The 12581-nt window shown below is 51.7% G+C and overlaps 1 protein-coding gene across 5 annotated transcripts in view; it reads right to left on the reverse strand.

The window, feature by feature from the left end:
* Agpat3 (1-acylglycerol-3-phosphate O-acyltransferase 3) overlaps positions 1–12581 on the reverse strand; it is a 78408-nt gene that overhangs the window by 37205 nt on the left and 28622 nt on the right. The window contains exon 1 of one of the 5 annotated variants that reach the window (XM_051153357.1): positions 9278–9300. The exons of the other annotated variants lie outside the window; for them this stretch is intronic. The gene's annotated coding sequence lies outside the window, so the exon portion shown is untranslated. Of the gene's footprint in view, positions 1–9277; positions 9301–12581 lie in introns of those variants that run through there. 5 annotated transcript variants of the gene reach the window in all.

Consider the following 12581-nt stretch of genomic DNA (forward strand, 5'->3'; position numbering starts at 1 on the left):
GCTCTCCAGCTCACCTCTTGGTGTTGTGCTTAGCTGTTACCCTGGGACTCTGGGGACATGGCCCTGCCTTTCTCTCTATTCAGGGCTAGATTGTAAGGCCACTGGAAAGGATGGTGAAAGACCACCACGTGGCATATGCCGGACATCACTCCTGTGCCCAAACCTTGTCTGTGGAGGAAATAGGCCAAGACTCAAAAGAACACACAGAAAAGCAAAAGCAGACAAAAAGGACCACACCAAATTAAGAGGCTTTCGCAGAGCAAAGGGCACAGCAGTGGCATGAGGGAGGCCTGCCAATCAAACACCTGGTCAGTGGCTGTGACAGTTAATACCAACTGTCAGTGGGGCAGGATCCAGAACCACCAAAAGCCAAACCTCTAGGCATGTCCGGGGAGAGGTCGCACACCTTTGTCAGGGCTGTCAGGGCTGGGAGGTGGCTCAGTGAGTAAAGTGATTGCTTTATGAGGACCAGAGTTTAAGTCCCAGGAACCCACATGAGGCCAGATGTGGTGGCTTGAGGCTGTAATCGAAGTGTTCCTTCTGGGACTCCCAAAGCTGTGTCAGTCAGCATGGAGTAACAGCAAAGAACACTACCCTGCCTCAAACTAGGTGGAGGGAGAAAACAGAGCTGAGGTTGCCGCCAACACAGACCTGCTCTCTCTTTCACTCCCTCTCACTGACGGAGAGAGAAAGAGAGACAGAGACATAGAGGGAGGCAGGCAGAGGTGGGAGGAGGAGGACTAAAGAGATTAGGTTAGCCTCTGGGCATGCCTTTTAGGGATTATATAAATTAGGTTAATTAAGGCAGAAAGTCTGATCCTAAATGTGGGCGGGGTTGTCCCACAGGTTGGAGGCCCAGACTAAGCTAACAGGAAACAGAGCTGAGGCACATTCAAGTCTCTTTGCTCCTGACCTGGTGTGCCCACCCTGCGACCTGCACCACCTCGTCCCTGCCAAGGCTGGCTGTGCTTCCAGATAGAGCCCAAGTAAAGGCCTCTTATGTTCCCTTGAGTAATCATGTCATCCTAGCAGGACAATTAACTAAGGCAGAGGCCCATGATCAGGCAACAGAACCTTCTCTAAAGACAACGTGCCAATGGCCAAGAGAGACGTTGAGTAGTAGCCAGTGTCTCAGTGCAAATCAAAACCTACAGCAGCCACCATCAGGACGGGTGCTGGTGAGGGCGTGGAGAAAGGGGACCCTTGCACATCAGCACAGCCGTTATGATACAACAGTATGGAAGTTAAGAAACAGAGATAGCTTATCTCCTAAGTGTCCATCAGTGGATGAACGGGCAGCGAAATTAGTGCCTGCACACAATGGAGTATTATCCAGCCATAAAAATCAACCAACCAGTCAATAAACAAATAAGTAAAGCAAGTCTTGACATCTTAATCCGTGTGGCTAGAAACAGAGAGCATTGTGTTAAGAAGTCATTCAGAGAAGACACCTCCCACATTCTTACTCAGAGGTGGATCTAAGAAGTCCATCTCAGACACATGTAGAACTGCTGGGGGCGGCAGCCATGAGGTTCAAGGCCTGGAGAAGTGGTGGGGCTGTGTGGCTCTGTGGCAACCACAGTGACCGAAAGCACTGTTCTAGCCTCTGTCCCAGATGGCTGGTACTAGCCTCCCAACTCTCCATCCCAGAAGTGTCTCCAGCACAGGACTCCCTGGGATGGCCCCAGCACTCCCCCATGGCTCAGAGGCACGTGAGAAGATGACATGTTTTAGCCTACTCAGATGCTCTCCTGATGGTCTACGTGTGAAGAAAGTCCCCTGACCGAACCACAGCACAAGACCAGTGATGGCCTCTCTCTGCTCTAGGCTCTGAGCGCTGAGGAGACACACTGTCCAGGAGGCAGCCAGGCACTTCCGCCTGCTACCTTGCTATGCTTACTAGGTTAAGGAGCCCAGGTCACCATTTCTCCAGCTTACCACGCTTGTTGCAAGTCAGAAGGCGAGTGAGTCTTCAGGAGGGGCTCAAGGAAGAAGCTGGCTGGTGCTCCCAGCCCCGCCCATGCTTCCCTGATTCTCACCACGCCCATCCCTCCCACTCTGCCTCTGGACTGGCAGTTGTTAACCTGCAGTTCCAGTAAGGAACAGAAGTTGCTGCTGGTACTGGCTAGAGGGCCCTCTGGCCATCACCTGTGCATGAGGTGAGTGTTCTGTGTCCCACTCAGCCTGGCTCTGCAGGGACCCAGTCATTGGACAGACACCAAAAGGAAGTGACTTCCATTCAGCTCCTCAACCTAGTCTCCCCTCCCCCTCTTTACATAAGCAAGCACGCACAGAATCAGAGACCCACCGTGCCCAGCTTGTGCTGCAGACAATGATGGTAGAGAATCCAGGAGCAAGGCAGCTGGGCAACTCAGGGACCCAGCTGATAAAATGCCCTTCCAACAACATGGGGACACGTGGGGAATGAAGTTACTATGTAGACCAAACAAAGAGTAAACAGGCCATGGAGTGAGCCCAGGAGTCTGGGGCCTGATCTCCAGGGTGCTGAACGGTCTCTCCAGGTGCAGGCTGGGCAGCTGGTGATCATGTGATCACCCCAAGCCATCCTTAAAGGCAAGCACAAAGGAGAGGAGAGACACCCTGGACTGTATCTGTGAAGGATACTGAGAGCGTGGACCTCCCTCCCTCCTCCCCCCGCCCCCCGGCCCCTGCGCCCAGCACTATATGCTAGAATGATAAAGATGTGCACTAAGGTTTCCAAGAAGCTGTGTGTCAGCACAGGTTGGCCAACTGTGTCTACAACCATGGGGTCTTTGTAAGCAGACACAGGGGCAGCAGGGAGACGGATGCAGACAGCCTCAATGAGCTTGTGGAGGCCAACTCACGGCAGTAAGGAAGAGACCTGGCAGGAAAGACAAAGGCTGGAAGAGGAGTGTCCCAGATCCATCTCCAACCTCCCTTCCTTCCCTGACTGTGGCATGGGAGCATCATGCTGTGTGTGACTGACAGACAGAAACTTGCCCCTCCTGGAACATCTGGCACCATGACTGGGCTACCGGCTTGAAACCTGCCCTAGAGGGGCATTCGGGAAGAAGCGATTCCTTCAGACAAAACAGTTCTGACACTCATGATAGCCCATAGGAAGTATCCTGCTTCGCTCCCTGAATTCCAGCCTCATTCACAGCAGCATTTCTGCCACCTCCAAGTTGTGTGCCTTGCCATGGGAACACCATAACCTATGTAACAGAACAAATTCCTGTCCCAAGAGGTGCCCTCCTCAATCACTGCCGAGGGCTGTCCACTCTGTCCCTGTAGTATCTCAAAGGGAGTTTCCCTAACTCAAAACAACAAAGCCAGAGCAATGTGACATACAAAGCACCCACGTACTTAGGCTTGGCCTGTACTTCTCAGCTCTAAACCCTACCAGTGGCTGTGGGTGAAAGGTGATGACCACACAGGTACCAGCTACCACCCCCACCCCACACAGGGCCTCTGCACATCGAGGCCCCTGTGCTGAACACTCAAGTGCTCACCATCTGCAAATGACCCTACCAGTTACCAGCCTGCCCCTGGGGACATGCTCATGGCGCCCCTGAGACTCACAGCCTGCACTGCCCACACGCCCTGGTAGAGTGGGGGCCACTGCCTTCTACAGTTAGGAAGTACAGGCACTGTTCTTCGTGCTGGCACAAGGAGATGTGGTGATGATGGTGGAGAAGCTGACCCAGGGAGGAACAGCATGATGCACGTGTCCACAGGGCAGGCATGTGTGTTCAGCTACCTCCAAGACCACTGCCTTGCCTAATACGTGAGAAATCTTGTCCATTTTTCCTCTGCCCCCCATCTAATTCAGGATTCTCTTGTCTAGATTCTTATGTGCTGGAATTACAGGTACCACGTTGGAAAACCTTTATTTTTTTTTTCAACTGTCTAGAGAAAGGCTGGATAGAAAACATAGTAAGAAACTAAAGTAACTATAAATAATTCAAGCCGTCACTGTGCCACCTTGGCCGAGCCACACAGCGACAGGCATGAGAATGCTACGCCAGGACTGCACCTGTCCTGCCTCTCACCTGCCTGTGCTCATCTTCAAAAACACCTCAATACCTGTGCTGCCACCTTCTCAGCAGCAGGACAAAAGGCTTGACAGAGATGGGTCCACAGCCAGCCAGCACTCCTAGCTCAACCTGGATTCTCGGAGTAGGGTGGAGCCAAGAACATGATGGTCCACCTTGGCCAAGGAGAGACTATTTTAAAAATTTGTTTATGAAAGTATGATTTCTAAAGAGATCATCTCCTCCCGTGATGGGCCTTTCAAAGGTGCCTTAGACAGAGCCAACAGGGTCCAGGCCAGGCCCTGTCAGACTGCTGGCCTCTGGGAAGCTGGTTGGTACAGAGTAAGATTTCTTAGGTTTCAAAATAAAAAGGTTCAAAGGCAAGGTGAGTGAGAGATTTTCACATAGGCCAGTTTTTACATTTTTACATGCATTTCCTTCTAGGCTGTAAGAGGATGGGGGTCCCCTATCTCAGCATGCCCCAGTGCAAACCTAGACCCTACCTAGCATTACTCCATGCTGGACAGACTAATAGTTTACATGGTACCAGCCAGCAGGGCCGAAAGGACACTGCCTGGGATGCCTGGTCCTCTGTACTATAGCAGAGAACAAGAGAGCCTCCCACAAGTGCTCAGAGAACAAGAAAGGACACCCTAAAAATTCACACATGACAGTCCATGTGCAAGCAAAGCCTCCTGTGGCTCAGAGCACTGACATTCAATGCAGAGAAAGGCTAATTATTCTATTAAGTAAGGCCATTGTTGTACTCTTTAAGTAAGAGAATGGGACAGGAAGGCCGGAGACTTCACCGTGCCTGCTCTGCTCTGTGGTGCTCACCCTGAGGTCTTTACAGCTTTGCAGCTGTGGAACCTGCCCAAGGAGGACCAAGGAGGGGAGGGGTGCCAGTGGCCTCTAGCTACAGCCCTGCTCCTTGTCACCAGGTACACTCTGCACCTGTCCCAGCAGCTGTCTGGCCTCAAGGCACCACTCTGGCAGAGGGCTCTTTGACCCTTAGTTCAAACCTCATAGCTCAGAACTCCAAAATACTGCTTGGAAAAGAGGCCAGTAAGGAAACTTGAAATCTAGTATTTCTGAAGTGTGTGTGTGTGTGTGTGTGTGTGTGTGTGTGTGTGTGTGTGTGTGTGTGCACGCAATGAGAAGTATGTGATATACATATAAACAATTTCCATTAAAGGCTGCCGAGGACCCTCAAGATGGCTCAGCAGGGTAAAGGTGTTTGCCATATAGGCCTGGAGAGCTGAGTTCTATTTCTGGAACCCGCATGTGGGAAAGAACTGACTCCCCTCACACATGCCCTGACACGTTCACCCCCTTGCTCTCACTCACATACACACACCATAGATACCATAAATTTTTTAAAGAGAAAAAAAAAAAAAAAGATCACAGAGCTGGGAGGAGGCTTGAGGCAGCAAGGCACCCTGTTTAAGAATGGTACTCCCACTAAGAAAGCCACTGTGTGCAACAGGGTCCCCAGGGGGTCCCAGCTCTGCTTGACATCTCTCTTCAGGAATGGAGCCTCAATATGGAGCTTGGAAACAAAGTGCTCCTGAAATAACATGCAACCCTCTGGAAAACAGTGGCACTGAGCTTTAAAGATTCTGGTTTGGTGGGTTGAGAACTGAGAACAGACAGACAGTACCACCACAGAAGGGAGCAGACTGCATAGGCAGGGTGACCTTGGCAGAGGCTACCCCCTCTGTCACCTCCCCCTCCTGCCCAGTTAGACCAACAGTCTTAATGCGCTTGGTGCCTCCCTGAAGGTGCCGGGTCACCTACTTCCACAAAGTCACCTACTAAAAATACAGGGCTTACGGGAAAGGGGGTGGGGGAAAGGTGGCTCTGTCCCAGCAGAGCTACACTGGCCAGAGGCCACTGTTCACAGAGTCTCTCACCCAGCGGGTGGGGTGGAAGGGTGAACAGATGGTTCGGGTTCTTCAAATTCAGGGCCAGTTTGCTCTATAGAGGAAAAGTTTGAGGCTGCCACACTCTGATGAAGAGACACAGAGATGAGAGCACCAGCTCCCTGCATCCCCAAGCCAGCCTGGTCTCAGAGGAGCTGCAAAACAGACTGGTCCCTGGCGGTGGGCCCCTTGAGGTTCATCACATTTATATAGGATGCAGCAGCCACAGGTCCCCAAGTCTGAGACCACTAGCACCCCTCATTTTTCTGGGTAAGGCAGTGTGGAAGCAGGGGCACAATTCTCTCATCTACTCTCCTGCACGCGTTCCCCAGGGCAAGCTCATGGAATGGGAGTCCCACCAGCCTGGCTGGTGGCTGCCGGCCCTGCTGTTCCCACTTGGCAGAGGGAGGAAAGCTCCCTGTCCCCTCCCCGTCACAGCTATCTGAGGCAGAGGCAGCGGCAGCCACTGCCTGGCACAGCACCAAGTCCCCAGTCACAGGGGTTCTGATGTCCCCTGCTGTCTATCTAGAAAGGCCACTTGGCCATTCTGCCTGTTGCCTATGTCCCTGCTCTGTCCACAGCTAGCCTAGTCCCTCTGGGCTCCAAACAGCCCCACAGCCATGTCCCTGCTCACGCCATGTACTTGGAAGGACACAAATTTGCCTATCTCCTGACAGACGCTCCAAGATGAACTGCATCCCGAGTAGATCAAATATAAGTAGGTGGAGTCCTGAGAGCCATATGTTGATCAGAGCTGTCCCAGGCCTGTCCCCAATCCCAGAAGTAGCATGCATCGTCAGTCAGTATTAAGCACTGCCTCAGAGGCAGAGGCTCTGTCAGCCCTTTACTTTCCCTACCCCAGTGGCCACAGCCACTTGCCAGCTTTCCCCTTAGCCCGGTTCTACTTGCTGACAGCACTCAGCCTCGACAGCCCTTGCTCCTAGTATGTGTCCTTATCAGTGGCCGAACAGTCGCCACCACCCTGAGGATGCACACTGGTTCTGTTTCTGTTGCTTTGGGGGTGGGGATCTTCTTCCACTGTTCCTGCCTGACAAACAATACTAATGGGCCTTCTGTGTTGTCTACGTACTGTATATACTCCTAAGCTAACCTGTCCAGCCAGGAGGAAAGCACCAGCCTGGTTTACAGAGCAAGTTCCAGGACGGCCAGGGCTATGTTGAGAGGCCGTGTGTGTGTGTGTGTGTGTGTGTGTGTGTGTGTGTGTGTGTGTGTGTGTGTCTCCCTCCCCCCCCCACACACACACACTCATGGTGCTAGATTGCAGCTCAGTACTGCAGAAAGGCCCAGCCCAGCACAAGAGAGGGAGACTGCCTGCCCCACAGATGTTAATGTAGAAGAAGGCAGTGAGGCTGCCCCATCCACCTTTCGTACTGGCCACCGGATGTGCATTCTAGAGTCTGCCAAGATGGTTGTGTAGCTTTAAGAACCCAGGAACGTTCTTTTCTTGTTGTCTTATACTATGGCTTCATTGGAGCCTCCCAGCACCCTGCGCTTTCAGGGGCTAGGGTGCAGCTATGTCTTCTGAACCCAAGCCAGGCCTTGTTACTCCTGCTCCTGGGGGCCAGGACATGTTTGTGCACACCCATTCCCACCATTCCCTCTGGCATGACAATCATCACTACCTGGTACCTGATTGTGAAACGGTGAGGTGGTGACTCTGAGTAAGACCTCCCCTCCCCCGACCCCATTCCCATGGTTTAGCTTCCATGGTTCAAAACAGCAATGCAAAATTCCAGGTGTGAACGACATATGTTTGAAATTCTTTTTATTATAGCATGCTGCACGTTTCTTAGTGATTGTTGTTAGCTACTGTTTGTTTCTTTGTGCACATAATCTTTAAATTCAAGTGCACTGTGGATATGCTAGCACCACGTCCATAGGTTTGGTGGCACCTGTGGCTCGGGTACCCATCAGGATGGATCCCTGAGGGTCAGGGAGGGCTGAACCTTGGCAGAAAGGAACCTTTTTAACATTCCCCTCACACTGATCTGTAGCCTGCTGGATGACTGACTGCCTGTGGCCCTGTGAGTAGAGTTAGCATCTAATTAAGACAAGGGATCTGCCCTCACACTCCACTTCTAAGACAAGCCTGCACTTGAGAGTGCGATGGTCAGATACAAGATGATTCACCTACAGTTCTGACACCCTTTAGTATCCAGGGTCCCCTCCCAACTGGCAATGCAAGGATAGACAGAATCCAAGGGCTTCTCCACTCCACAAAGCAAAAGTGGAACTCACTACTGCCTCCCCCACACATACATAACATATCTCAGAGTTCTCTCTTTCTTAAAGACGTGGGTAATTTTGCAGTATAAAAACAGACCCTACTGAAGGCCCTACAGGTCACAGTGCTTTCCCACTCATGGGCCCTGAGCAGGCACCTAAAAATAAAGTGGGTGCCAGGCCCAAGATCACAGCTCTGCTCAGGCCCAGTGAATGGACACCCCTCCCTCAACCCCACTGCAGCTGATGGTGGGGTTCAAAAGAAACACTGGCTCATCAAAAGACAGCAAGTGGCACCCCCAAGAGTGTGTTTCTGCAAGCATGAGCCTGGTTGCCCAAATATTGGTTATCCAAGAGCTCTTTCACAAGCGTGAGAACAGAGCTGAGAGAGCGTCATGCAAGCAGGCACCAGCCCATCAGGATGAACGATATCAGCAGCACACAGCACTCGCCTAAACCACACAGCGACACTGTGAGCCTACACTCGGCATTCGCCCGTGAGCAGGGTAAGAACGTGAGGAGGATATTAACCAAAAGGCATGGTTCATCCACCCAGTACACTCAACATGCTAGCTCAGCTGTGTGAGCATTAGGAAGATGCCAGGCACTGCTGTGCTCCTTCCCACCCTGCGCAGCCCAGGGCCAGTCAAACTCGGGGCTTTAGTTTAGCCTTGCTGCCTTCCAAGGGCACAGCCGGACTATGTCATCTCCTTCACTAGGTGACATCTGTCTGCACAGAAGAGATGAGGCACTCCTGCTACCATGGCAGCAGTGGCAGCAGCGGCGGCGGCAGCAGGCGTCCCAAAGGATGCACTTGAAGGAGGCCAGCAGGCCATGAGAGACAAGTGTCACTCACTCAAGTTTTGGAGGGACCTGCTTTGGAAGTTGGGCAAGGAAAAGCCACAGGCCCAGAAACCAGAGTGGAGGAGGACCCTCATTTAGAGCCAGGGTGCAAGCGGGGGATCTGGAGAGGGCCACACATCAAAAGGTGGACCTAAGACAGCAGGGTCTCAGAGATGCCTCCATGACTCCCCTTCAGTACCATGTATGTACACCAACCTCAACAAGGTGGGGCTGGAGCACAGTCACCCTTACCTGTACAGGCAGCAGGTGCCCAGCAGAACTGGTGGTGGCCCCAAAGGTGTCAGGAGGCAGAGTGGGCTGGCCTTTATCCCCACTGCTGCAAGGAGCAGGACCCAGGCCCTGATACCTGATCCCACCAGACTAGTTTTTGAGCCAGAGGCAGAGCAGGGGTGTGGCCTGGAGTAAGGCCCAGCCTCCTCCCCACACCCATCAAGTACCCATGTGCCCTGCTCCAGTGCCAAAAATGGGCCTCACAAGAAAAAGGTCCTTATCTAAGTGCCCAGAATGAAGCCTGGGTCTGGCCAGGCCCGCCACCCAATCAGAAGCCCTGTAACAGCTACGTAGTGCTCAGATGGAAGGTGGAGGTGTATGTAGCGGGAACTTTGGAAAAGGCCTGTCTTCACAACGCAATGAAGGACAGAGGGTTCCTGCCCCGTCCCGAGCTCATCTTCCTTGCTTCCAGACCACTAGCTGTGTCCAGGAAAGTCATGGCTCAGTAGCACTCAACAGCCAGGCCTCTTGGGACAGGACCATCACTAAATGGGGGCTTAAGGTGAACAAGTCAACAGGAAAAGGCCAAGTGTGCCTGGGCCGCACATGAACCAGCAGTGATAGGCAAGCAGGCCTAAGGACTGAGTCCCGGCAGCCCAGAGAACAGCTGCCCCTCCCTCCCCCCTGCCACAGGGGCACTCTAGGAAGGGGACCCTGCTGCTCAAGGCACAGCCGCTGGGCTGTGAGATAAGAAACAAGTGCTTTTTAGTCTTAGTCCCTAATTCTTCATGGTGCTTCGCAATGCAGCTCCTTATAACATTTGGTTCATGGTCTAGAAGTTCCTAAGCAGCTAGCTCTTCCTGTCCTGCCCTGGCATGCTAATGAGGGCTTGTGCGAGCTGTCATCCGTAATCCACTGTAGCCTTGGGCTGCGGCTGGTGACCAGAGGGGCCCCAGCCATGTGAGCAGAGGGCTGATGAAATACACTGTACCTGATAGAAGACAAAGTGGGGAAGAACCCTCAACGCCTTGTCACAGGGGACAACTTCCTGAAAAGAGCACCAACAGCCCAGGCTCTAAGATCCACAATTAATAAATGGGACCTCATGAAACTGACAAGCTTCTCTAAGGCAAAGGACACTGTCAACAGGACGACACAGCAGCCTACAGAGTGGGAACAGATTTTCACCACCTCCACATCTGACAGAGGGATAATATCAAACATATATAAAGAACTCAAGAAACTAGATATCAACAAACCAAACCATCCAATTAAAAAGTGGGGTAGAGAATTCTCAACAGAGAATCTCAAATGGCCAAGAAATACAAAGAAATGTTCAACATCCTTAGCCACCAGGGAAATGCAAATCAAAACTTTTTTGTTGGGGGGGGGTGGGGTTTCAAGACAAGGTTTCTCTGTGTAGCCTTGGCTGTCCTGGACTCTCTTTGTAGAACAGGCTGGCCTTGAACTCACAGCGATCCGCCTGCCTCTGCCTCCAGAGTGCTGGGATTAAAGGCATGCGCCACTATGCCCGACTGAAACTATTTTGAGATTCTATCTTACACCTGTCAGAATGGCTAAGATCAACAACACAAGTGACAGCTCATGCTGGCGAGGATGTGGAGCAAGGGGAGTGCAAACTTGTGTATAGCAATGATGACCATCAATCTGGCACGTTCTCAGAAAATTGGGAATCTACATCAAGGCCCAGCTGTACCATTTTCTTGGGCATATGATCAAAAGATGCCCCACCATGCCTCAAGGACATCTGCTCAGTTATGTTTATAAGAGCTTTATTCATAATAGCCAGAAACTGCAAACAACCTAGATGTCCCTCAGGTGAAGAACTGATAAAGAAAATGTGGCACTTTTATGCAAGGGAGTATCACTCAGCTGTTAAAGGAAAATGACATCATGAAACTTGCAGGCAAATGGATGAAACTAGAAAAAAATCCAAAGTGAGGTAATTCAGACACAGAAAGACAAACATGGGTTGTATTCAGTTATAAGTGACTATTAGCTGTTAATCAAAGGATGGCCACGCTATAATCCAGAGCCAGAGAGGCTAAGTGCTCAGAGGGCTCAGAGGGACCAAGTGGAGGACGGATGCATGGGTCACCCTGGGAAGGAGAAATGGAATAGATTTTGCAGGTGGCCTGGGGCAGGGGGTGGGAAGGGGAGGAAGCAGGTGAGGAGTTGGGGGAGAGAGCACAGGGAGAGACAACTGGAATTGGGGGGCTCTTTGGGGTGATATGGAAACCTAGTGTAGTGGAAACTCCCTGGAATCTATGAAGGTGACCCTAAAGAGAACTCCTAGGACAAGGTTTCCAGTGGTGGGACTGGGACACCAAGCCAGCCACAAAACTTTCAACCGGCATTCTGCCCTGCCTGTAAGATGTGCTGGGGCGCAGGGCTCTAATTTGAGGCCCACACCACAAGAGGGAGCCCATGCCCAACACTGCCTGGATGAGCAAGAAGTAGAAGTGGGATAGCCCAGAGACCTAGGGGAGAACCAAATGCGACTGTCAAAAAAAAAAAAAAAAAAAAATCGATGAACCGATTCCTCATAGATGGGTGCCTAGTCCAGGCATCATCAAAGAGGCTGCCTCCAGCAAGCAGCTGAAGGGAGCAGACGCACACACCCATCAGCCAAGCGTTAGGCAAGGAGAGAGCCTAGGTTGGAGGTCTCCATCCAGTTCCTCCCCTGGTAGCTCAGGGAACCCCTCGGAAGAGAGGGAGGGGAATTGTGGGAGCCAGAGGAGCTTGGCCATCAGGGCCAGCAGCACTCCGAGGTGACAGCTCATCCATGTTTAGCTATGAGGAGATGTAATGGACTCGTGGCATTTCTTCTGTGTGAACACTGGACAGCAGTCTAACCAAGTACAAACCTGCTTCCCCATTAAACAGTAATGCCGCAGTCAATTTACAATATCCCATATATGTATTAGGATAAAGTCACCCGAGCTGACACTTCTACTCTGCCTTCTGCCAGGGGCATCTGTACTCCCGTCAGCGAGTTCCTAAGAGGAACTGTAGGAGGTGCCAAGAACAAGAGAGGCCCTTTGGAAAGGTTTGCCTAGCCAGGAACAGATAAGACAGCCTACAGATTAGCCCCAGACTTACACAACAAGCCAAAATGCCATCAGTGCTGCTTTGTCCCAGGCATGGAAGGTGAACTAGAGAAAATCAATTAATGTGAGTAATGGCAGTAAAAGAAAAAGGGAGAGAAATAACAGGGTAGTCTTATGAGATGTTAGGAAAAGCAGATATGAAGTCCAACCTGCCTGAGTATTGAAGGCCACCTGTCACAGAGACTTCTTTCTGG

The sequence above is a fragment of the Acomys russatus genome, chromosome 11, assembly GCF_903995435.1.
Source record: "Acomys russatus chromosome 11, mAcoRus1.1, whole genome shotgun sequence".
In the NCBI taxonomy this organism is placed as follows: domain Eukaryota; kingdom Metazoa; phylum Chordata; class Mammalia; order Rodentia; family Muridae; genus Acomys; species Acomys russatus.